The 25,877-nt window shown below is 41.0% G+C and overlaps 1 protein-coding gene across 1 annotated transcript in view; it reads right to left on the bottom strand.

The window, feature by feature from the left end:
• The window catches only part of PAK5 (p21 (RAC1) activated kinase 5), a 233,821-nt gene extending 209,025 nt beyond the window's left edge, over positions 1-24,796 (bottom strand). The window contains exon 1 of the mRNA XM_006087950.3: positions 24,503-24,796. The gene's annotated coding sequence lies outside the window, so the exon portion shown is untranslated. The remainder of the gene's footprint in view (positions 1-24,502) is intronic.
• Positions 24,797-25,877: the final 1,081 nt, after the last annotated feature.

Consider the following 25,877-nt stretch of genomic DNA (forward strand, 5'->3'; position numbering starts at 1 on the left):
CTAAAAAAAAAAAAAGACCGTACCCTTTTATGTAATGATGTTTACTTTGAATTTATATTAGTTCACACAAACACTCCATCCATGCTTTTGTTCCGGCCCTCCGGTCCAGTTTAAGAACCCATTGTGGCCCTCGAGTCAAAAAGTTTGCCCACCCCTGCTTTAGGAATATATAAAAAGTAAAAATATAAGTTCTTACTAGAATGTCTTCCCATTCAGCGTCTCACTGTTCTGAATCACTCTTGGAGCCAGAATCCCCTAAAACTCCGTTTTGAGCACCTGGGTAGGCATCAGCAATGATGTGAGGATGTCCACCTGGAAGTTGTGTGTTACTTTGCCATCTATACTGCTAGCCATATAAATCTGATTTAATATCTGCATTGAAAACAACACTATGAATACTTTCCACCATTCCTCAGGAACGCCAGGAGTGATAACTAAAATGCACTGTGGAGTGCTTGAAGTTTCTTGGGGGAAAAAGATACTGTTGGGGTCCAGGTGATGTTACTGGGCCAGCTCTCCCTCCTGGAGCTGCTCTGGAAATTCATACACTCAGGTGTAGACCATACTCATGGCTCCATCCCTGAAGCCAGACCCTCCCCAGCTCTGACATGGAACAGGAGTTACTATCACATGTCAAGTAACTGTGCAGGTATAATTTTATAATGGTCCTGTTTCTGTTATAATTCTCTGTGCCCTGAATTATTTGTTCTTACTGTGACCCCTAGTGATTCAAACATAAGTCCTTATTATGATTAAAAGTCTACAGTAGCAATTCCTTTTGCTTCTATTATTTGAAAATTTCCCTTTCTCTGCTTACTGAAATGATAATTAAAGCTGAAGAGAGTAAAAGTGGTCAAATATGTGGTGGCAGGAGGCTAGACTTTGGGTGGTGAGCACACAGTATGATGTATTATAGAATTGTACACTTGAAACTGATATAATGTTATTAACCAATGTTGCCCCAATAAACTTAATAAATTTTAAATTAGCCAAAGCCGGTTTGGCTCGGTGGATAGAGTGTTGGCCTGCGGACTGAGGGTCCCAGGTTCGATTCCGGTCAAGGGCATGTACCTGGGTTGCGGGCACATCCCTGGTGGGAGATGTGCGGGGGGCAGCTGGTCGGTGTTTCTCTCTCATCGATGTTTCTGGCTCTCTGTCTCTCTCCCTTCCTCTCTGTGGAAAATCAATAAAATATATTTTTTAAAAAAATTTTTAAATTATTCTCACCAAGCTAGCCAGCGTGGCTCAATGGTAGAGCATTGACCTATGAACCAGGAGGTTCAATTCCCAGTCAGGGCACATGCCCCAGTTGCAGGCTCAATCCCCAGTGTGGGGCGTTCAGGAGGCAGCCAATCAATGATTCTGTCATCATTGATGTTCCTATCTATCTCTCCCCCTCCCTTCCTCTCTGAAATCAATAAAAATATGTAAAAAAAAAAAACTTTTAAAAAATATGCCCCACCAACTTCCACTAGGGAGAATAAGAGCCAATAAGCTCTATTTCACATGCCAGAGGACAACTCCTGCCTGACTCGCAAACAACTCAACCCAACAAGCTGCTTCCCTGGTGTTCCCTTCCCTGAGCCAGACACATAGGTTCTCATAAGACACTGTGAAGACTGCTCTTACAAGGACAACATTCAGGGAGCTCCAAAGTCACACTGCAGTGGCCCTCGCTGGTTCTGAGTAACTGGAGTGTGAAGGGCAGTCGGATTTAATGAAATTCTGAATTACAAGAAATTGGCGGTGTGCAGTCAATATTGCTTTGTGGTTGTGAGGACAGGCTCTGAAGAGATTTCACTGGGCTCAGAAGTGGCAGTGGGACCTTGTGCAACAATTTCTCTAAAGCCTCCGTTTCACCATCTGAAGTATGGGGATTACCATAGTACTAACCTATGGTGTTATTGTGAGCATAATATCTGCCATATTAAGAGTGAAATAAAGGTGGACCACCATGACCATTACTGGTTTCATTCTTCCACTATAACTGCCACTACATAGACATGCAGCAAGGGGAGAATGACAGAAGATAGGACAACTGAACTCTCATCCTGTACCTGCTTATGACTGAGCACATCTCCTGGCTTCTCTGGTATTTCTTTTACTGAAGCAAAATCATGGTAAACTATGAGTTTAAGAATATACAAATAAAGCATTCAACATAATAACCCTTTGTGGTAGAAGTGGAATCTCAAAACTGCTAGCTTCAAACTTCATTTCCATGATTTTAAATCTGTACAATAAAAAAAATGATCCAAATGAAAGACTGTCAAGTCCATACATAAAACAGCCTTGGGTGTCAGCAAATAAAATAATGTGCATTTACTGAGTGCCTACTGAGGGTCTTGTTCTGTGCTAAGTATGATTTATTCATTATTTCATTTAGCACATCCCTTATATGTGCCAGGCTCTCTTCCAGGCTTGGGAGACAGAGAGTTGAACAAAATAGACAAGGTCCCTGATCTTGTAAAGAAGATGTTTTATTGGTGAAGAAAGATAATTAAAAAAAATAGATAAATGAACAAGGTAATTTCAGATGGTGAAAAATGTGTAGAAAATAAACCAGAGTCACATTTTGAATTTGGGATGCTGGTAACTACCCACAACAACCCTAATAGGAACCTATGAGTATTATTATTTTTTAATGCTTAGGAAATCAATGCTCAGGGTAACTAATAAATTTGACCAGTTTTACAGCTAATAATGGTCCAGACAGGATTGGAATCCAACATCTTACCCACTATACAAATTGCCTATGTAATAATGAAGTTTTTCTTATTTAACTGTCATGGCTCACACAGAGTTATATACCAGGTTAAACCATATGAATTATATCAAATTCCAAAGCTGTTAATTCTGAATTAATGAGGTCAAACCAAGTGAAGGCCAGACACAAGCAGACTCCAGGGTCTCGGAGCAGCTGGGGTCAGCAGCTATGTTTGTCACATAAAATCCAGTTGCCATTTCCAAGACAAATATTCAGCTTCTGTTGTAAAAATCAAAGAAGACTGAACTTATTTGGGAAAAAAATAAAATTCAAAATAACACTTCCTTCAAATTCAATTTTGTTATTTCTGCCTTTTGGTCTGGAGGTAAAATTGTTCTGGGGAAAAATATTATTTTTCCTGGAAGGAGAGGAAGACTTAAATCTTTTCTGGAGGAGGAAGTGGAGGAATATACAGATTTTTCAAGAAGGGAACCCAAAGGAGGTCAAAGGAAGGGAAAGAGCCCTAACCGGTTTGGCTCAGTGGATAGAGCGTCGGCCTGTGGACTGAAATGTTCCAGGTTCGATTCCGGTGAAGGGCAGATACCTTGGTTGCGGGCACATCCCCAGTAGGGGGCATGCAGGAGGCAGCTGATTGATGTTTCTCTCTCATTGATGTTTCTAACTCTCTATCCCTCTCCCTTCCTCTCTGTAAAAAATCAATAAAATATATTTTTTAAAAAAAAAGGAAGGGAAAGAGAGGGATCTAGGATTGTCAATCCATTAACATGGGAACAGCAGTTTGTGGAACAGAATCTTATAGGAGGAGGCAAGAATCAATGACCCACACCATATCAGGGAAAGCAAATACCATATTTTTCCATGTATAAGATGCTATTTTTTTCTAAAATCTTTAGACTGAAAATCGAGGGCGTCTTATACATGGAAGTCAGCCTAGGAGGAGCCACGCGGGTGCATAGCTGCCTATTGTTACTGACATCAGCTGATGCCATAATTGGAAGTGGAGGTGGAGAGTGTGCAGATGTAACAGGAACTGGAGCATTCTGAGCCCATAAAGATGTCAAAAAATAAAAAGGTAAATACCAGTAAGCGATTGTCTTACTCTGAAAAATTCAAACTAAATGTGATCAGCTATGCAAAAGAGCATGGAAATAAAGCTGCAAAGAGACAATTGGGACCTCCTCCCACTGAGTGTATGATCAGACAGTAGAGAAAACAGGAAGAACAACTCCTTAAGATGCCAAAAAAGAAGGCCTTAAGAGGAAAATCAGCAAAATGTTTAAAATATTGATTTATTAATTTGGGGTTGGAAAAGTGGGGGGTGTCTTATTCATGGGGGCATCTTATACACAGAAAAATACAGGTATAACATCTAGGATTGTCAATCCATTAACATGGGAACAGCAGCTCATGGGACAGAGTCTTATAGGAAGAGGCATATCTACAAGAACGAATAACCCACAACATATCAGGGAAAGCAAATATACCTGAACAGGTGCACAGAGACACTGATGTTCCTAAAGTCACTAGTATTTAATCTCTTAATGGACAGATGAAATTATCATAAAGTATATATCTGATAATATTCCATGAAAAAGAATGGAAACATTATGGTTTCCAAGGGTCTGAAGGCAATCATTAAACAGAATTCTAAGTATGCCACTTTCTTAAGAATTCATGAACATCCTACCTCAAACAAATTGATAGGTGTATACTGTTCAAATAAAACATAGACTGGCAGATAAGACTAGGAATAATACAAACAAAGGTATTGGACATCACTTAAACTAAATAAGAGCCAAAATAACAGTAATTACTAAAAGTATTTTTCCTGTCCAAAAGTTGACCTGACCTAACAAAACATGAAATTATACAGGGAACATGATACCAAATTACTTAAATCACGAGAAATCATACTCTGCATGGGAAAGCCAAAGAAGGACAATATTAGGAGAAGTTGAGAGATTGGACGTATGCTTTTCATGTTAGTTTGGTATGACAGTATGTCCCCACTGACCCACATAAGTTCATTCCCAGAGAAACATTTAGGTGGCAATTATCACTGATTTTCCTCCCATTACGTGAGGTTCTAAATATGCTAATGATTTTTCATTTTAATTTCATGCTAAATCAGTATGTCCACACAAATCTATTTCCTACCAAGGTTCCAAAATAGAAGCAGCCGTACAATGGCAAAATTAGGACACAAAGATAAAAAGTGACGATCACAAGAGGATGACAAAAGAATCTATGTATAGTGTCTTTGGAAGCTGCTAATTCATTCCTAGGAAAAATAGGTATTTTCATGTACAAACAGTCCAATAAATTAGGGTTGCCAAAACTATGTGACCAGAGAAATTTCACTGGGCCAGAAAACTTGGTAGAGAATACTATAATTACATCAGGCAATTTTACTATTATCCACTCTAAGAAAAAAAAATTTTCATGATTACATCTATTGCTCCTGCTTGTCATAATCTGTGTGAATCCTCTCTCCCCTAACTCTTGTCCAGGTGATTTGAGAGAAAGTTAAGTCTACTCTGACTATGACACCAGGAAGGGGTTTGGACTCAAAGAGCAATAAGAACATTCACCAGGCTAGACTACTAAGACAAGGAATGGGCACTGTCACGTGACCCACAAAAGTAATACCTGAGCTACTGAAATTCATTCCTAAGACTTTTGTTGGAATTCTTGAATCCCTGAGTATTTTCTACTGGATTTTGAAATCAGTAGGATATAAACTTAGAGTGGCAGAGTGAGGGGGTGGTGAGGAAGGACATCTGTCCAGAAAAGTAGAAGAACCTTTCTGAAAATGAAGCCCACAGAGAAATATGTAGAGCTGAGACATGTGGAAGAAATGGCACCATGATAACATTTTTGAGCTCCTGATCCAGTTGTATTTCTGGACTTTTTAGCTCAACAGGTCAATAAATTCCTAGTTTTCTTGTATACTTCAAGTTGGATCTCTTCAAGTTTAGTCTCTTTCAAGCAAAAGAATCCCATTGAAGACACTCACTCTCCACTTTCCAAAGAATCTGGCTACAAATACAACTTTAGCTTACAGAATACACTCAGTATATCCTCTTCCTAATGCCAACTTTCATGAAAATGAACCAAGAGGTAGATCAGGAGAAGAAAAGCTTACTTTCTTTAAATTCAAATTTCCCTTATGTACAGAAGGCACTCTTATTTTATATTCTAATTAAATTAGGCCAAATTTCTTCTTTAGTACTTAGACTTTAATTTGCAGCCATGATTTTATTAATATAAACTGATGGAAGTACCTGGAAATGCTAGGGTCTCTAATCGACTGACTCAGTCTCTCTTAATCTCTGCAGAGATAATTTCATACCTTCTCCACTCTCCTTAAAAATGCCCATCATCATTGCAGGAACACTACAACCTTCCTCCTCAAAGTAAACAGATGACTTTGCCTCCTTCTTTAAAGATAAAATGAAAAGGCTTCAGACAAAAACTTTTAGGTTCCCCCCACCAATTTTTCCTGAATCCATCCCATCCTCTCCTTTACTCTTGTTCCAGAACAGGCTCCTGCCTATTCTTCCATGTTTCTGTCCTCTGGGTTCATCTCTGCATGATTATCAATCATCAGTTCTCTCAACTACATGTTCCATCTCCTTCTCATAACTGCATCCTTCCCATCAACTTTTAAACATGCCCAAGCCCATCCATCTATATATATAAAAGCCTAAGCGACCGGCCAGTAGCTATGATGCACGCTGACCACCAGGAGGCAGATGCCCAATGCAGGAGCTTCCAATCTGCAGTGACTTGGCAACTGCGGTTCTTGGGTGACACACCTGGAACCAGAGAGGAGGGAGCCTGATTCCAGGGTGCATCACCCGAGAACTGCCCTCTTGCAATCCAGGACCCCTTGGGGGATGTCAGAGAGCCGGTTTCGGCCCAATTCCCACAGGCCAGGCCGAGGGACCCCACTGGTGCACGAATCCGTGCACCGGGCCTCTAGTCTTTATATAAAATTCTCTACTCCTGACCAAACATCCTATTTCAGTTATACCTTCTATTCTTAACTCTTTCAGTCCTTCACACCAAAATTCTTGAAAGAATTATCTTCACTCAGTGTTTCCACTCATGCACCTTCTGTTCATCATCTCCACATCCTGAAAGGAGAAATGAAGGCAATGTGTACCTCTGTGGGGTTACTGTTTGGATAAGGGACATACACAGATAAAATAATTTATACAGAGGCTAACACACAGTTAAATCTCAGCAAGTTCCAGCATTATTATTCACTCATTTATGTATTAAAGATTTATTGAGCAACTCAGTGAAGAGCATCATGTGAGATGTTTTATTATAAATACATAAAATCTAGCTTCTTCTCTCAAGCCTCTGGCAGTCAGGAGGGAGAAGGAGAAAAGAAAACACAGCATGGTGATCCATTTCACAAAGTTTGGACCGAATCAATGACAATGCGAGCAGAATCACTGCAGAAGGCCATTCAGGCTGTGGACTATAGCATTCCAGAAGGCAACATTCACATGGACCAGATTATCAATCATCAGTTCTCTCAACTACACGATGTGAACGATGTTCTTTGAAGTTTTACAATACTTAGGTCCTGAATATAAAAGAATTGAATAGTGAGCCCTGAAGTCCTGACTAAGGAAGAGCAAAACTATAACTCTCAGGTTCAACAATTAGAGCAATCAAGATGGTAAAAAAAAAAGGGTTCAGTGTTGATGATTCAAAGACACTCAAGACCACTCTTATTCTGACTCTAATAGCTCTTCCCAAATTTCTTCTCTTCATTCCTTTAGGAACACCAGAAATTTTGAAAGGATTCTCTACACCTTTCTGGCATTCCAGGTGGGAAACTCCAGCATCCAAGGTGTTGTCTGGTATGGAAAATCCAAGGTTTGTCTAGAGGGCTCCTTGCAACATCAATAATGATGCCTTTCTTCAGCCCATATCTCAAATGCTAGGCTTATTTTTTAAGAGCACAATGATTTGGGGCCTGCTAAGCCTAAATAACTTACTGGCAATCTTGATATGACCTCCTCCGCTTTGTATCCCCTTCTTGCTCCACAATTCTTTGAAACAGATGGCCAATTTTAAAACACTTTCCCTACTATCCTACTCATACATTCTCATCAAGGGAACCATCTGGGTTATTTTTTAAATCTCACTACAGGCTGCTAACTGCCTGTCCAATATCCATTCCTCACTTCTTGCTGATCAAGTACATTTTGACACCCAATGTTAAAATTCACTAACATTTACTGTATTCACAGATATAAATATAACTAAGACTTGTGTCTCTGCTCTCATCAGACATATTATGCACTCTTCTTTCTCCATTGAAAACTATTTTTAGTTTGGGGTTTCTAGCAGGCTTAGACTCATTAAAATCATTTTTATTATCCATGCCAATAGATTTAACTTTTATTATGTTTTCTCCAACTTTCCCTACTTTCTAGTATCTACACCTAAAAATGATCATAGCAGGAGCCACATTACAATAAGTGCTCACTTAACATCCTATATAATAAAGAGGTAATATGCAAATTGACCATTATGCCCTCACACAAGATGGCCGCCCCCATGTGGTCACAAGATGTCCACCACAAGATGGACAGCAGGGGAGGGCAGTTGTGGGCAATCAGGACATCAGGGGAGGGCAGTTGGGGGGGACCAGGCCTGCAGATGAGGGCAGTTAGGGGCAACCTGGCCAGCAGGGGAGGGCCATTAGGGGTATAGGGCCGGGAGGGGAGGGCAGTTGGGGGTGACCAGGCCAGCAGGGGAGGGAAGTTGGGGGCAATCAGGCTGGCAGCAGAGCAGTTAGGCATCGATCAGACTGACAGGGGAGTGGTTGGGGGGTGATCAGGCTGGCAGGCAGAAGCGATTAGGGGCAATCAGGCAGGCAGGCAGGCTAGTGGTTGCGAGCCAGCAGTCCCGGACCATGAGAGGGATGTTCAACTGCCGGTTTAGGGATTGGGCCTAAACCGGCAGTTGGACATCCCCCGAGGGTTCCCAGATTGGAAAGGGTGCAGGCTGGGCTGAGGGAGCCTCCCCTCCCAGTGTACAAATTTCATGCACCGGGCCTCTAGTCATCGATATGTTTTTGGAAACTCCAACTTAAGTGTAATAATGAAACCAATTTTATTATAGGCAAATTAATATAAACAAGAGTTAAGTTCCTACAATATATTTACAGTCACAAAACCATCACCAAACTTCTAAAAAAGACTCAAAACATTTGTAATTTAAACACTGAAATAAATGGAGCTATATGGACAATTAAGGAAAAAAAAGTAATAAAAACAAGTAAGATCATTATTTTCCAACCCGCAGATAGTAGTTCAGAGTGGTAGATGGCCAGTGATTGGAGCCTAACTCAGCAGCTTAGCTCACAAGATGGGACCCACCCTGGACAGGAAGCCTTCCATTGCAGGGGGCACTCATGCACACACCCACATTCACTCAGACTGGGACAATGTAGACATACCAGTTCACCCCACGTGCATCTTTGGGATGCGGGAGGACATACCAATCCACCTCACGTGCATCTTTGAGATGTGGGAGGAACTCAGGGTCCCCAGAGAAAACCAAAACAGACAGTGGCTCCAGATGGGAATCGATCTTTTTCCTAATCAATATTATAATGAAACACTATTAAATGAAATGATGATATTCAAAGGACTGCTGTATTTGGGACACAGAGTTCCATTAATGCCTTGGAGGGGATGGCGTACCAACTGGCTCACCAGTGCCCTAAAAGCATGAAATTGCATCACATGGGCAAATGACTTACTCCTGGGGAATATTTTATCCTTTCTGTTTCATCACAAGGTCAATTGTAGCCTTACTTCTGTCCTATTTTTCAACATTAGCTGCATTTAACAGCTGCATGCTTAATTATCTAAGGCTCCAGTTCAGCACCTGCGGTTATATTATCTTATTCATTTGGAAATGACTTTGAGTACAACTTACTCAGGCTCAATGCCCTTTTACCCATTGAACACAGGGTGTCCTTATCTACACTAACATAGGGTCCAGTTAATGCACGCAGTTATTTAGCAAAAGTTGGGATTTTTTGCAACTTCTGAAGAGTTTTGCAGGAACACGCTAAGGGAACAACAGTTATGGATATAGCAAGCCCCGTTAGTGTCCGCCCAGATGTTTACTGACTTCCAACTGCCAGTATACAGTTACTCAACATTTCCACTGCAAGTAGACAGCCACTGGAATCTCTAATGTCCAAACTAAACTGCTGATTTACCCCCAGAAACTTACTTTTCCCAATATCTTCCCTTCCTTAGCTGAAGGTAATTTCACTCTTTTAGTTGCTCAGGCCAAAAAGCTTGGAGTGAGCCTTGACTCACTATCTCTCTTTCTCTCTCTCTCTCTCTCTCTCTCTCTCTCTCTCTCTCTCTCTCTCCCAACTCATACCCAATCCTAAAAAATCACTACCTTCAAAATATATGAGAACTGTGTCACTACTCACCACATTCACTGCTACAAGCCTGGTAAAATCATCATCATCATCATCTCTTATCTGAATTATTGTAATGTCTTCCTGACCAGTCTCCTACTTTCATACTTTCCCCTTCTTAATAGAGAAGCTAAAGTGACTCCTAGGAACTATGTCAGATCCTGTCCTCTTCTCAAATCTCTCCCTCTTGCTCAGAGAAGAGGCCAAGGTGTTAATTTCTGTCTACTGGTTCTGACTGACCGCTCACCCCCCCTGACCTTGCCTCCTTCTGCAGCCCCCTCATTCACTTTGCTCCTTGCACTTCCTCAAATAGCCAGGTGTTCTACCTTGAAGCCTTTGCACTGGGTTCTCTGCCTGTGAAGCTCTCTCATTGCTATCACAGGGTATTTCTACACAGGTAGTTCCCTTCCCTCCTTCAAATACCACCTTCTTAGTGAGGCATATCCTGACCACTTCCCTCCCTATTTCAAACTGAACTTTTCCTGCCATCATCTCAGCACTTCTGATCTCCCTGATGAGCCAGTCTACTTTTACAAAGTACAGATCATCTTCTTACATTCTATATATTTACTTATTATGTTTATTATTTATTATCTGTCTCTTCTTGCATAGGAGAGGTTTTTATCTATGTTTTTCGATGTGCCTCCACATGAGTAAGTGCCAACCCAAACAAACAACACAGTAGTGCCCAGTGAATGTCTGTTGAATGAATGATTACTTGGGAATGCTCATTGTAATATGTTTCCTATTTTTCTTATCTGGCCTATCAAAGGACAAAGCAAAAGCAAGCAGATACCACCCTAGTAGACAGATCCAATTATCTTAATTTTAATCTTACCAGTTAAGTGATTTACTTAGAACCAAAAGATTTTCTGTTTTACAGTGAGATCTATAGTCATTGCATACCCTGGTATGTGAAGAGAAAAAAAAACAAAACAGCTCCCTTCACTGGATGGGCTGTACTCCGTGTTTCAAATAAAACTGAGGTCTGAAAAAAAGGGAGGGAGGGGGAACCACTTCCTAAGATCTCTCACTCTTCTAGCTCAAGAAATAAAAACTCTAGGGACAACTCTGGAATTTTCTATCTCATTTGTTTTTCATTAATTTTAGTAAGGTACAGTGATATCATTATTCTCAGTCGCCCTGGGTGACTCCAATATTGATTTTGAGATTTTGCCAGCCATTCTATAGAATACATGTCATTTATAAGGTTCTACTTCACTTCTGTGGGCATATTTGCATTCTGAATGTTTTATACTTTCCAGATGATAATGTCATATGAAATATGATAGCATACTTTTCAGTTCTAATCATTTCTACCTCCAGCAAACTCAAGACCCTTTGGTTTCTTATTCTATTTCAGTTTAATTCAAATGTAACACAAGAGGAAATTCTTCATAATCATTTAATGTTGAAAAAATATTTTAAATTTTAGTTACTGAAGCCAAACTATGAAAATATTCTCATCGAATATTCCCAAACTCTATATTTTAAATTATTTATTATATTTAAACAAACTGACTCATTTTCAGAAAATGGTAGATTAAGAAGGAACAATATATAAGAATAAAATGATCCAAAACTAAAGAGCAAGCCTCTCCTCTAATGTAGAGGTTACAAATTGAAAAGACTTCAAGGACTAAGAGGGTAACATAAACATGTAAAATGGGCCAATGATAGACAGCAGGGAGTGGTGTGGATTGTGGCAAAGTGAAACTCCATTACCTGCCTATGGTGGCAGCAGCTGCTACTTACCCAAAGTGGATGGTTGTCATGAGGAAACGTGGTCAGTGTTGTCAAATTTTTATTTGTGTATATGATTTTTTTAAAGAGATGTCCACAATCTGGATTTTTAAGGGAAATTTCACATCCTGCATGGCAAACAGAACACATCCAGGCCACAAGACTGGAAACTCTAATTAGCATCGTCAAATGTTAGTACCTACTAAAACTCAGTGTTCTACACCTTCCAGTTTCGACAAGATATCTTTACTATATTTCATAGATAGTAGGAATCTCCAGTTGTTGTTACTTGATTACTGGTTGTTAGCGGAATCTAGATGGCAAGTGTTTCTTTCAACCAGTATAGACGGCTAATATGCCGATATAGGTACCCACCTCAGGAATCAAAGCTAAAGAAAACACAGTAACGTCTTTCATAGAATCTATAAATTGCCTTTAAAAAGATCCTCCCAGTTATCATCCTAGAATCTTCTCTCTGAGAATCCTGCCAAAATACATATGGCCAAAAGCCTGAAGAGACCCTGGGTCCTACACTGGGGGACCCTTTTCTTAAACCACTTACTTCGATTCATTTCCCTCCCAAGCCGTCCCAGTTTTTTGTTTTGTTTTGTTTTTTCATTCTTTAGGGCATCTGTTACTATGGAAGCAAGGGTGCCAAAGACTTGGACAGAACTGAATAAAACCCCAGCTTCAGGATAAAAATCAGCTGATGTTCAAGCAAGGGTCACACCACCAACCAAGCACGTTCATATCAGGTGTGGGACAACAGAGCACCAGGTGTAAGTTGCATCTAGTAATCAACTATGTATTCTTAAAGTTTTTTTTTTAAAGAAGCTCAGTTTATATACTCTATTTTTTGAAAACTTGCTCTGAGCTTATAGTTTGCTTCATTACTTTCTCTCTTTTTAGTGTACTTAGAATAGCTACATTATACCCCTATCTAATATTTAGATTTTTTTTCTCTAACCAGGAACAGAGAGCATTCATTTTTCCCTGCCATGTCTTTCCTTGTATAATATAGAAAATGAACATTGGTGTGCAACTTATTTTCTAAGGAAATAGGTTAGATCACTGATAGTTCCCATTCCAGAATTTTAAACTATGGCCTTTCCCTTTGACATCTGGGCTCATTTTCTTTAAATTTTTATTTATGATTAGAGAGTGAGAGACATCGATTTGTTCCATTATTTATGCATTCATTGGTTTATTTTTATATTTGCCCTGAACAGGAATCAAACCCACAACCTTGGTGTTTCAAAATGATGCTCTAACCAACTGAACTACCTGGCTAGGGATGGGCTCATTTTTTAGCTTAGGTAGCATCCATTCATCCACAAACATTCATTAAAGACCTGACATGTGTATGCATAAAGCTAGGTACTGGGAACACAAAGGCCAAGATACAAGATACCTGCTGTAGAAGAAGGGAGTCCAGTACAAGAAGGGAGTTAAATAAGAAACATCTACCAAACACTGTGATGAATGCTTTAAGAGGGATAACCCAGAACCATGAAGAATATTTTTTTTTTTTGGGGGGGGGGGGAGATGGTATCTGGGTAGGAACTTTTCAATGAGAGGGTGATAATCGATGATCAGATGTTCATTTTCGGGTTGGAATGAAGACAAAGAGAACAGGTGGTAAGTTGACACAAGGTCTAATTGAGAGATGCTAAGAGGAATGCAGTGGGTACATGGGAGGGCACATGTGAGAAGGTTTTAAGTTTATGAGATTTAGGGAGCTCGTGGCTGTGAGGACAAGGGAGAGTGGAGTCTACCTGGAGCAGTAAGAAAATAGGACACAATTTGGAGGTAGCTCTTATCTTAAAAACTCTCAGAAAGTGTAAAACAAACTACTACTTAACTCAGGTTATGAACAGCTGTGATTCAAATAGTATTGGAAAATTCTGTTTACTATTTGTTTCCATGTTTTAAAATTTAGAGAAGCAACAACATTGTTCTAAAAACCATACAGATGAGGATCGCTCTACATTCAGTTTCTGTAAGGTGTATTTTTTTTTCTTTATCCCCCTCTTCCATCAGTGTTTATATATTTAGAGATTAAGTCATACCCACATAGTAACTGTTCTTACTTTGGGGGAAGAATCTCTCTTTTAAATAAATGAAGCATACATTTCTACTCTTCTCTTCCAGGAAGTTCTCTCCCTGGGTCAGTAAATTGCAGTGGAGCTAAATCAGGAAAGGGAGCAACTCAGTTGACAGTAAGAACAATTAGCTAGAAAGTCAGTGTTTTATGCACATCCATTTGGGTAAATCAAATGACCATGCTTAGAAGAAAGGGATCAAGTTCCACCCAGAAAATAACTAAGAGTTTCTAAAATAGTGTGTCAACCTTGAATGTGAATTTGAATTGAAAAGTGAGGCTAACAGCTTTTGAATCTATCTATCATAGATCTTATATTTGGGATGTAATGTGTGAGTGAGCCCTTGCCCACCCTCCCTATAATGTGTTATATGAGTGATGGAACCAATAATGTTTGCATAAAATCATCCTGACAATGGAGTAATGGAGGCCTGGGGGATGAAACCGTGCTTTAAGGAAAAACAAAGATACTCTCTGTTGCCAATTTACCTTCATCACCAATGGCACAGATGGCAATGCCTTTGAAAACTGGCAGAAGCATTCCTATAACTGACATCTGTTTTAAAGAGAAAGTTAAACTTGTTTCTTATACAAGCCACTGAATATTGATTTTTGGCTTTGATCATTCAGTTAATCATAATCCTGAACACAGCCAAGCAGTCAATGCATTTACTTTCCCTTTCATGAGGAAATTTGCATGAAGAGAAACGCTGAATCAGAGGATTTGAGAGTCAGGTGGGTTGATTAATCCAGCAATTTTTAAATTATTGAAGGTTGAAAGGACTCCAAACAAAGCTTCCCTTCTCACCTACTGAATTGCCATAAGGCACAGTGTTGATGGACAATGGGATTCAGATGAGCCAGGATTTGACTGCTCTTTGTTACCCTGTTTAGCCTGCATGATATATTGCCTTGAATGACCTATTTTATAGAGCTCTATGAAGACTAATTAAGATACACAGGTCAAATAGGTGGGTAAGGGCTTAACACATCTTGTTCAATATGTTAGCTATAATTTCAGTGTAGTCTACTTTTCTTATAATCTATATTGCTATTGCACAAGCAGCTAAAGTGTGTGTATATGTGTGTGTGAACAACTGAGTGTTGCCTTTCTAACATAGCTACCCACGCAGGCCTGATTTTAACATTTGAGGAGGCAAGAGCACAAATGGAACACAAATGGAGTCCTGATTATTATATATCTTAGATATTTAAATATGATCATTCAAGCTACAATTATTAAGTATGATCCATGTGCCTAGCCTAACAAATATGCCTTCATAACAACCCAGAAGCCAGGTTTAAATATAGAACTCTTGAATTTCAGACATGACAAAATAAGGAAAGCCAACCTCCTGCCCCTCCCCCTTGCTCTTTCTACCCTGGCCTCCAGGACTTGTGTGTGGACTACAACATCTGTAAGTCCAAACTCCCATTATCAGTCTTTCCTCAGCCCCACTTGGGCCCATGAGCCTTAGAAGCTGGGAAGTCCAAGGTCCTGGATAGGTGGAACAGGACCCAGAGGGGGCCAAGGTGGCACATGGGCTCTTAGGTGCAGAAGGGTGTGGCCCAGCTCAGCTCCTCATCATGAAGTGTCCACGGCAAGGCCCCCTCTTAGTAACGTAAGATTTCCTCTGTTCTGTTTTTAGTGCAATAGGAGAATAAATACCCTTTTCCCTTCCCTTTGCAAGTTTTCTTTCCTCTGGGAAAAGTTTATAAACAGTTATCAAAGCAACCAGAACCTGCGCATTAAATTACCTGGTTAGCCGCAGATATTTCCTACTTAGGATGAAAACTATAGGAAGAATACACGCTGGCCCATGGATGATTTTTCAGTATTATGGACCAACAGTCATTTAAACCAAGAGCCCAGTGTTCTCGGTGGACTAAACTCAGACATTGCTATAGGACCTGCTAAATGTCAGCTAATTCAGAATAAAAAGAAACCTAACCTTGCGTGAGTGCCCCAGTTATTTCCAAACTATACCTCTTACTTCTGCTAAACAGTTTCCTTCCAGTAATCTGTTCATTGGCTCTTGCCACACCTGAGAATGGGATCTCCCCTTCCAAAACCCTGCCCATCCAGGAAGATCTGAAAAGCCACCTTCCTCACGACATGCCACTGCTGACACCAGGAGCAAACAACTTCTCCTGCGTGGGACACTATGGGGCCCCTTGTACCTCATACCTTGTGTTATCTGTGTTCTACATCTCAGTGGTTGCTCCCACTACAGGGGACGGACAGATGGCTGCTACTCAGTCCTGTGCACCTCCAAGTTCTGGGTAATGGCCATTTTTGTCTTTTTGTTTTCATCTGGTTGGGGTTGTTTAGCACCCATCCCACCTTGCTTGCTTCTTTTATTGTAAAAGGGGCAGTGGGCCTGCTAACCAAGGTGCCCTCCCCTTTCTGATGCCAAGTGGGCTGGGTGTGGTGAGCAAGCCCCAAAGTATAACCACCAGAGGGCCTTGGCCCAGCCCTGAGCAGGCTGTTCTTGGTCATTTCTCTAGTTCCTGATATCTAGACCAGGGAACTGGCTAGGTTCTGCTTAGCTTCTGAGCCTGTCTTTTGGTGATGGCTGTTATTGTTTTTGCCCCACCTCCCTCAATACTGACAATTCTATTAGCTACCTGATAACCAACCTTCTAGTAAATTCTCTTTGCTGAAGATACTAGTAGACAGTTTATTTCATTTGCATGCAAACTAAAGTCCATGCTGATATACTTGGCAGAGCCCCTGACATGAGATAATCAATGAACGTTGGTTAAGTAAATGAATAATTACAACCTGAATGTGTATCACTGCCATATTTGTAAAATAGTGGGGGTTTATTCTGTTTCATAAAACAATATGTTATCATTGACTAAATTTTGAAAAATTTGGAATGGTATAAAAAAAAGTAATCCATATTTCTACCATGCCGGAAGCCGGTCCATCCTTGCTGCTTGACACAGTCACTGCAGGAAAGAAACATCTGCACAGCATATGTTTCAAGGGACCTGGCATATATAGCATATTGTTCTTAATATGTTTGCTCTCCTTAGTGCCATGTGTTTTAAACAAGGTCACCTCTCTGAGAAAGGTTGTTTCCTCAGGTGGGGATTTTTCCCTGAGGTTAGGGAGGGGATACAACCCCTTAATTAAGTGCCAGGCAGGTAGTTAAGCTACATAATCTTTACTCCCTGGGATGGAGATAAGAAACGCCCTAACCTTTGTAATAGAAATTGACAGGATTAAAATCGGCTGGTATAAATACGGATGTAACAAGACAATAAACATCAGATCCTAACCAGAACCTAGCCAGAGAACATGGCAAAAGATCCTGGACAGAACCTGGCTACAGAACTTCACTGGAGAACCTAGACAGAACATGGCAAAAGAACCTGGATAGAACCTGGCTAAAGAACCTGGTAACTGAACCTGGCTGGAGAACCTGGAGAACCTGGCTGGAGAACCTAGCGACAGAACCTGGCTACAGAACTTGGCTGAAGAACCTAGCGAGAGAACATGACAAGAGAACCTAGAGACAGAACTTTGCTGGAGATCCTGGCTAGGCTGCTGATCAACTGAAGGCTGTCTTCGTGTCATTCATTCTTCGCCGACTCCGTCCACACCTTTGGGGATCCCTGGACCCGTTGGGGTTGGACCCCAACACTACCACCCAGGCATTGCTTAACTTTGTTTGGGTTCCAGTTTTTATATGTCTGTGTGATATTTCCACTTCACAAAACACATATTGAAATGCAGTAGTGCATTTGGTTATTTTCACTTAAAATTGTTGTTCCACGTCATTACATAATATTCAAAATGATCAGTTTCAACATCTATGTAATAGTCTATCATTTGGAAACCTTAGAATACTTTTAACCAGCCCCTAATTTTAGTTACATAACTATATTGTTTCTGTTATGCAAATTATATAAATAATACTCTATATAAAATTTGTATCTGCAAAGACTAAAATAAAAGTAAAATTAAAAGCCAGAGAAATAGTCTGACCTGAGTGGCTCAGTAGGTTGAATGTTGTCCTGTGCACTGAAAGGTTGCTGGTTTGATTCAGAACAGGGTGCACATGTGGAAGGCAACTGATCTCTCTCTCTCTCTCTCTCTCTCTCTCTCTCTCTTTTAAAAAGCCAGAGAAATAGTTGTGTCAAATAACTTGAACTTTTAAAGCCTCCCACAAATATTTTCAAACTGTTTTTCAGGAAAGTTATATCATGTATGTCTCCTACCAGTAACCAATGAGAATAACCTTCTCACTGCATCCTTGCCAGTACCTTACTATTTTATACACACACACACACACACACACACACACACACACACTGTTTATCTCACTTTTGTTTTAATTTGCATTTCTGTGATTAATAGTAGGAATATTTATTAAATATGTGTATGAGCCTTTTTATTTCTCCCTTTTAAATTACTTATTCAGATATTTAAACAACTATATTAGGATGTTATTTTCTGCTTACTAATATGCAAGAGTTCAGTGTAACTATTACATTATCTGTTCTGTCATTCATGGTGTCAGTATTTTTCTCCATGACTGTTTTCTGCTTTAAACTATATTTTTCTACATGAAAAGGTTTAAAATATATTTAAATCTATATTTTGCTTTGTGATTCTTTTCATTAACTTTATATTAAAAAGCCCTTCCCCGAAATGGTTAAATATCTCCTTCTAGCCTTGTTTCTTGCTTGGCAGGTGAATGTTCCAATTTATTTGGAACAGTCTAGGGCAGTGGTTCTCAACCTTCCTAATGCCGCAACCCTTTAATACAGTTCCTCATGTTGTGGTGATCCCCAATTTCATTGTTACAAATTGAATATAATTAAAGCATAGTGATTAATCACAAAAACAATATGTAATTATATACGTGTTTTCTGATGGTCTAAGGCGACCCCTGTGAAAGGGTCATTCGACCCCCAAAGGGGTTGCGACCCACGGGTTGAGAACCACTGGTCTAGGGAGTCATGTAATTAGAAGTTCTTAGTTGAATGTTTTCTACATACTTAGCCAATTTCCTTGACTCTTGTCAAATACTCTCTATTTCAAAATGCTTTTTCCATCACATTTCTTTATCCAAAAACTATCTGAGCCTATTTCCAGGCTATTCTATTCCATGGAACTATGTATTGATTCTTACACCAGCACTACACTGCTATGATTATAGCTTGATGATCAGATTATTTTTTTTAATTTCTGGAAAGATTACTCACCCACTCCATATATATTCTTTTGCAAAATTTTCTTGACTTCTGTCATATAGTTATTTTTCCAGACAAATTTTAAAATCATTTTTTCAAGTTTTCCCAAATTCCAATTCAATAAAACTAATTAATCATGGAGAAATAACCAGTTCATCATTTTCATCTTTCTACCTAAGAATAAGGTATGTTTTCATTTGTTTGTTTTTTATTTTATGTGTCTGTGTAAAATTGTATAGTTTCCTAAGTCTTTAGATATTTCTTATTAATCCCCAGTGTTTTATGTACATTTACTATGTTTCCTAGGTAATTTATATTTTTGTGGATTCACGGACAGAACCATTTTCTATTGTATTTTTTAGTTGGTAAATGCTGGCATTTTGGGTAGCCATTGTTTTTTGAACATGTATTACATAACCATTACCTTACTAAAATATCTTATTAGTTTCTCTAGGTTTTAACTTATTCAATTGTGTATCCATCGCTTTTAAACAAAATCAAGACACACTGTCTGATGTTTCATTACTTAGGTAAAAAGTTATACATAACCGTATGCATTAAGCAATTTTTTTTGTTTTTAAAAATCACCTCTTATGCAAAAAATAAAATGACATGAAATTGAGGACACCCTAGAAATCCCAAATGTAACCTGTGTTCCTGTGTTGAACCACATTCACTGCCCTCAGGCACTCAGTCTTGCTATTCAAAACTGCCAAAAAGAGCTCTGAATGAGAAACATTGTCACTTCTCACTTGGATTAAACAGGACAAGTCAAACAATTCAGCTGGTTACTAAGAATTTTGACACCAGGAACATGTTCTCATACAAGGAGCAATCTGTCTCTTATTTTAAGCCCAGAGACAATAGGCAGGATGACTTTTAAAACAGAACAGGGCCCACTTAGATGTATTCAGAAAGCAATTGCATGGCCTTATATATATGAGCAGATTCTCTTTTCCCCAGTTAAACATGTTTTCTATTTTAAAATATCAGGATAATAGTATCTACTAATTATCAATTCATCAAATATTTGTTGTGCATCTTATTAGATTCTGTGTTGAAAAACATTGGAGGGCTATCTATAGCAATAAGTAGGAATAGGGACTGGTGAGAACCTGGGATATAACAGAAGTTTAGTAAATAATGTTATTGATTATTAATTATTGTTACTTATTAATCTTTAAAAGGCTAAGAGTCTAGTTCACCATTTTCTTCCTACCATGGCAAATACAAATGTCCAACAAAATATTTCTGTAATATTTGTTGATTGACTGATATATTTTTACAAAGTCTTCAATTGCCAGAAAATATTTGGACTCAATTATTAACTGCTCACTTAAAACCAATTCTTACTAGATGCTTTTGTTAAAGCCAAGAATACTCCTCTTTTGAAGTCATAATGAGGTTCTTAATTGCTCTTTTTAAACAACATAGTAAATTTAAAAATTTCTAAAATATTAGATCTTTAAAATGGCCCAGAAAAAAATGGCTATGAGGAAGAGTATTCATTCCTTCACTCATTCACCAAACATTTATTAAACATCTTCTACATGTAAGATACAAAATAAACTGCCATCACAGAGCTTACAGATATTAAATAGCCAAACAAATAAATAGAAAAATAACTGCTATGGAAGAAAAGCAGCAGGGCGATGAGAGATTTGGGTTATGGGGAAGGGAGATCAAAGAGGCCCAAGGGATGAGTACAGCTTGAATTGCAAAGTATAGGGGGCAAGTGCCTGGGATATCCAAGAAACAGAGAGCAGAACAGGAAGGCAGCAGCAAGAGGAAGAGATACCCAAGCAGGCCAAGTACCCAAGACTCTGAGGGTCTCTGGAATTTGTCCCAGGAAAGTGGATGTATTTTGTGTAGGGGAGTGACATGATCCTCTCTGTTAATGGATAAAGTATGGGAGGGGCCAAGCAAGGAACCAGGGGTCTTGTTAGAAAATTATACAAATAATCCAGAGGAGAGATGAGGACTTGAAGTTTGATGGTGGTGGTGGTAGGGATGGAAAGAAGAATCTATCAAGATATATTCAGAGATATGAATAGAAAGACAGAACGTTTCAGACTGTGTGATGGTTTTGAGTGTGGAAGACAAAGGGAATGGAGGTATCAAAGATGATTCTTGAGTTTCTGGCTAAAGCATCTCCATGAACAGAGGTGCCATTTACCAGGATAAGAAAGATTAGAAAGGTATTAAAATTGGGGTATTTTTGGCCCTAACCTGTTTGGCTCAGTGGATAGAGTGTCAGCCTGCGGACTGAAGAGTCCCAGGTTCGATTCCAGTCAAGGACATGTACCTTGGTTGCGGGCACACCCCCAGTAGGGAGTGTGCAGGAGGCAACTGATGGATGTTTCTCTCTCATTCATGTTTCTAACTCTCTACTCCTCTCCCCTCCTCTCTGTAAAAATACAATAAAATATATTTTTTTAAAAAAATTGGGGTATTTTTGTTTCTGTTGTTATTTTTGCTGTTTAATTTAGATTTCTGGTTTGTTTGTTTGCATTATGTTGGTGGGGTAGCAAAAAGAGAGGAAGGCAACATTAATAAATCTATTTGGGACAGGGTGTTTTAGGTATCTTTTCAAACTCAGATCCTGGATTGTCTGGGTTTCCAGGAAAGTGACATTTGTATAAGTGAGGTATGTTTGAATGCTGCTCTTCCCTACCATGTTTGGATAAATGAAACCTCAAATAAATTAAACTTTAAATAACTTTTAAAGTCATTCCTGAGCCCATACGACTCTGACTTTACCTTCTGCTTCTATGCTGACTAATATTAAAGTAGTCATCCAACACAGATCTTAGGGATGTTGGCATACTGGGCTGAATAGTGTCCCCCCAAAATTCATGTCCTACCAGAACCTATAAATGTGATCTTATTTGAAAACAAGATCTTTGCAGATGTGATCAAGTTAAGATGAGGTCCTACAGAATTAGGGTGGACCCTTAATCCAATATGAATGGTATCTTTATAAAAAGGGGGAACTCTGTCATGTGAAGATAAAGACACAGATTGGAGTTATGTGGGTGCAAGTCAGGGAACACCTGGGGCTATCGGAAGCTAGAAGAGGCAAGAAAGCCCCTCCCATAGGGGCTTCAGAGGGCACACAGCCTTGGCTGCACCTTGAATTATGGACTTCTAGCCTCCAGAACAGTGAGAGAATACGTTTTTGTTTTAAGCCACTTAGTTTTTGGTAATTTGTTATGGCAGCCCTAGGAAACTAATATAATTGGGAAGATTAAACGAGATTGCATATTTGAACCTGACTAGCATGATACAAGGTACCTAGTTTAGGTTAAATAACATCCATTTCCCTTCCTCTTATAATGGTCACCACTGTTTTCTTGGTGGTTCATATCATGAGTAACACACACACCACACACACATACATTTAGATAAGTCTTACTTACCTAAAGTTTCCCTACGCTTCTTTTACAGATGAGGAACCTGAGGCTGGGGAAAGTTAAATAGCCTGCCCCAGATCACAAATCTAAATACGAGAGAGTCAGAGCTCAAACTCAGCTCTGCCTCATCAGCAAGATGAAACCACACCCTTACACCTGCCTCTCACACCTGCAGTAGTTCAGCAAACTCTGACACGGTGAAGGAGAGGCAGTGCCAAACTGTGTTTTCAATGACTGCAATTAAAACTCACTTTTATTTACAAAATGAAAAACTGCAGGGACCTAGTACAATCATTCTCTACCCATTCACACAGGAACAGAAACATTTTATTCTAAGACCAATACCATCCATGAACTTGTCATCAACTTGTACTGTTTCCATCTGCTTTGCACATATGTATTCCAAGTCAAGGTATCATCAGATTGGACATTTATGAGTTTAATTTCCTTAAAGGCATTTTCCTTAAGCATTCCCCATTTCGTTTTGATGATACTGACTCATTTTTGCTACCTAAGGAGACCATAAAATAAATACTGTATGTATGGCGAGAAGTGTCTCTCAACTTTGTAGTCAAAGATGGCCATCCTTTAAATTATATAAAGCAAAAAAAAAAAAGCATATTCTAAATCTAAATTGATTTCCGTCTCTGGGTTATACTGCTGAATATAACAGATATACCACTATAAGGGGACAGGGCTGTTATTATGGGGTGTCAGTTTCATAGGCGCTAGTGTGGTAGGGGCTTGTGAAGAGCATCTAGCCCTCTGGACTCAGGTGAGAGTGTCTGCATGTCACCAGACCCCAGAAGAGAAAAGGATGCGCTGAGAGGTTCTGTGAGTTACCTAAGACCCCGTGGAATGTCAGGTTTCCTGATTGCCCCCTAAGTGCATTCAGCCTTCTAAGCTATCAGCAACTATTAACTATGACACTTTCCTCTGGCGTTGTGTCAACTTCTCTTTTTCTTTATTAATTTGGCCTAAAAGTGCCCACCACTGATAGCCCCAGTCCTTCAAATTCCTTTAATTGATATCTAATGTTGAGTTCACTTGTGCCCCAGGTTTAAAGCTTCAGATATACACGCATGGGTTCAAGAAGGGCTAACACGCTTCTCCAAACTGGGCACTCCTCTCTGGACTTTTCAAGTTTACCCTCCAGGAGGCCCACAGAGCACTCAATTTTGACAAGAGTTTGGCACCGAGGTCCTCTTCCATGCTCTGCCCACACGCGTGCCATGAGCAGAAGTTCTCTCTCTCTCTCCATTACAACCCACCACGCACACACACACTCCAACGCGAGTAACAAAGAAAAACACAGCCCCATAAAGGCTCAGCTATTGCATCTTGCAGTCCACACCTGCCAAGAGACAAAAGCCATAAGGGAATCCTGCCCTGGCAATATGTCCAACACTTCTTGGGAGATGCAGGCACCGTGGCACCCCTGGGCGGGCATGCACGGCTGTATACACAAAGAACTGCTACTGGGCTTGCCAGTGGTCCGGGGACCAGCGCACTCCCAAGACTGGATCCGGGGTTCGCCTCCACGCCCTCCCACCCAGCAAAAAGGAACTATCCTTTATTCGACCCGTGGAGAGCCCAGTCTGGATGGTAGCGCATGGGTGTGTGTGAGAGGGGCGGGGGGCGGTCCCCGATCGCCAGCGGATCCCAGCCCTTGACATCTCCTAGGAGATGCACAATCGCGCGCTGTCACAGATGTCCGCTTCGCATCCTCTCGCGGCAAAGCCAGATGCCCCCGGTCCCAGCCGTGCACATCCCCGCAAGCGCCCCTCCCCGCGCCCAGATCCACCCAGGCAGCCCCTCCGGGCGCGCCTGCCTACCTGGCGGCTGGCTGTCAGCGAAGCGGCGGTACCTCATCCCCTTCTCCGCCGGGGCTGCTACGGGGCTGCTACAGGGCTGGGAGCGCCATGTTCCCGGTGTCCACGGGCGCACGCTGGGCAACTACTACGGGCTGGGGGCAAGGGGTTCGGGAGGCCGTTGGAGGTGGGGGGGAGCAGATCCCAAAGCTTTCTACTCTCCACCCAAGCCTCCCCCAGCTACTGAGCATGCCCAGCTGCCCGGCGTCGCTCCCTCGGAGGACTTTCCCGTGGGCTCACGCAGCTATTCCGGGTTTTCGTGGCAGCCGGCGGGAGGCAGGCGGGAGCAGCTGCAGGGGGTGGGGGTGGAGAGGTGTCGGGGGAGGGTCGGGGGAGTGTCTACTCACCGCGGAGCCGGGGCAGGAGAGAGCCTCCTTTCGCCCATCCACATCGCACGCATCCTCTGCCCTCCCGGCACGCCCCCCTCCCCACACCCTCAGGTTTGCAGGAAAATTTTGTGCAGGACTAATGCAGGGGCGAGCTTTGTTCAGAGCCGAGCTCAGAGTGGGAGGGGGGCGGGGTTGAGAGGCAGAATGTTTCCTCTATCCTTTAGCGCTTCTTCCGCCCAGAACCGCGTTTCTCAAACTTCAATGTGCCGGGGAATGAACATGCAGGTTTGATGTCAGTTGGTCCGACCTGGGGCCTGATATTCTAGCCCAACTAGCTCCCGTGTGATGTGCTCCTGGTCCTGCCACCACGCTGAGTAGCAAGACTCTGGAGCACCCCCCACTGTGACCTCCCAGGAGCCATCCTTCAATCAGCCAGCCCAGAAACCCCTCTGGCATCCACAGAGGCCCCACCTGCCCACAGATGGTGTGGCTGCTAACAAGCTCTGGTGCCACCCCCTCCGCCGCCTCCCCCTCCCCTCCGGCCCCCCCCCCTCCCCGAACAGCCCCCCCCCCCCTCCCCCGGGTTGCTGTGCTCGCCCTGGGAGGAATCTCAGTAGGGCTTGGCTCTGAGCACCCAGCACAAACTGGGTACTGATGGAATCGGAGGCCTAAGGGAATATGGGTTCCTTGACCTCTCCATACTCCCTTTGTAGGTGACTAGCAAACTATTAGTAGTTGCTAGTTGAGCCTCTACTCAAATCAAAACCAATTTGCTTTGGCTTGTTTCCCTGCCTTTCCGGAACTTGGAAAAAAACTAAAACTAGACTTCAAAGGATCAATCTGTAGCACTTGGAATGGTTCAGACTGGGTTTGCCCACCTAAGAAGACTGATATGAGCAGAGTGATTATGTCCCAAGAGTTGACAGGTCTTTCTGGTGAGTGATGTTTGAGCTGAGATTTGCAATATCTTGGGATTCATCTTAAATCCCCCAGTTATCCACTCTCTTCCC

This window comes from Myotis lucifugus, unplaced genomic scaffold, assembly GCF_000147115.1.
Source record: "Myotis lucifugus unplaced genomic scaffold, Myoluc2.0 scaffold_42, whole genome shotgun sequence".
Lineage (NCBI taxonomy): Eukaryota > Metazoa > Chordata > Mammalia > Chiroptera > Vespertilionidae > Myotis > Myotis lucifugus.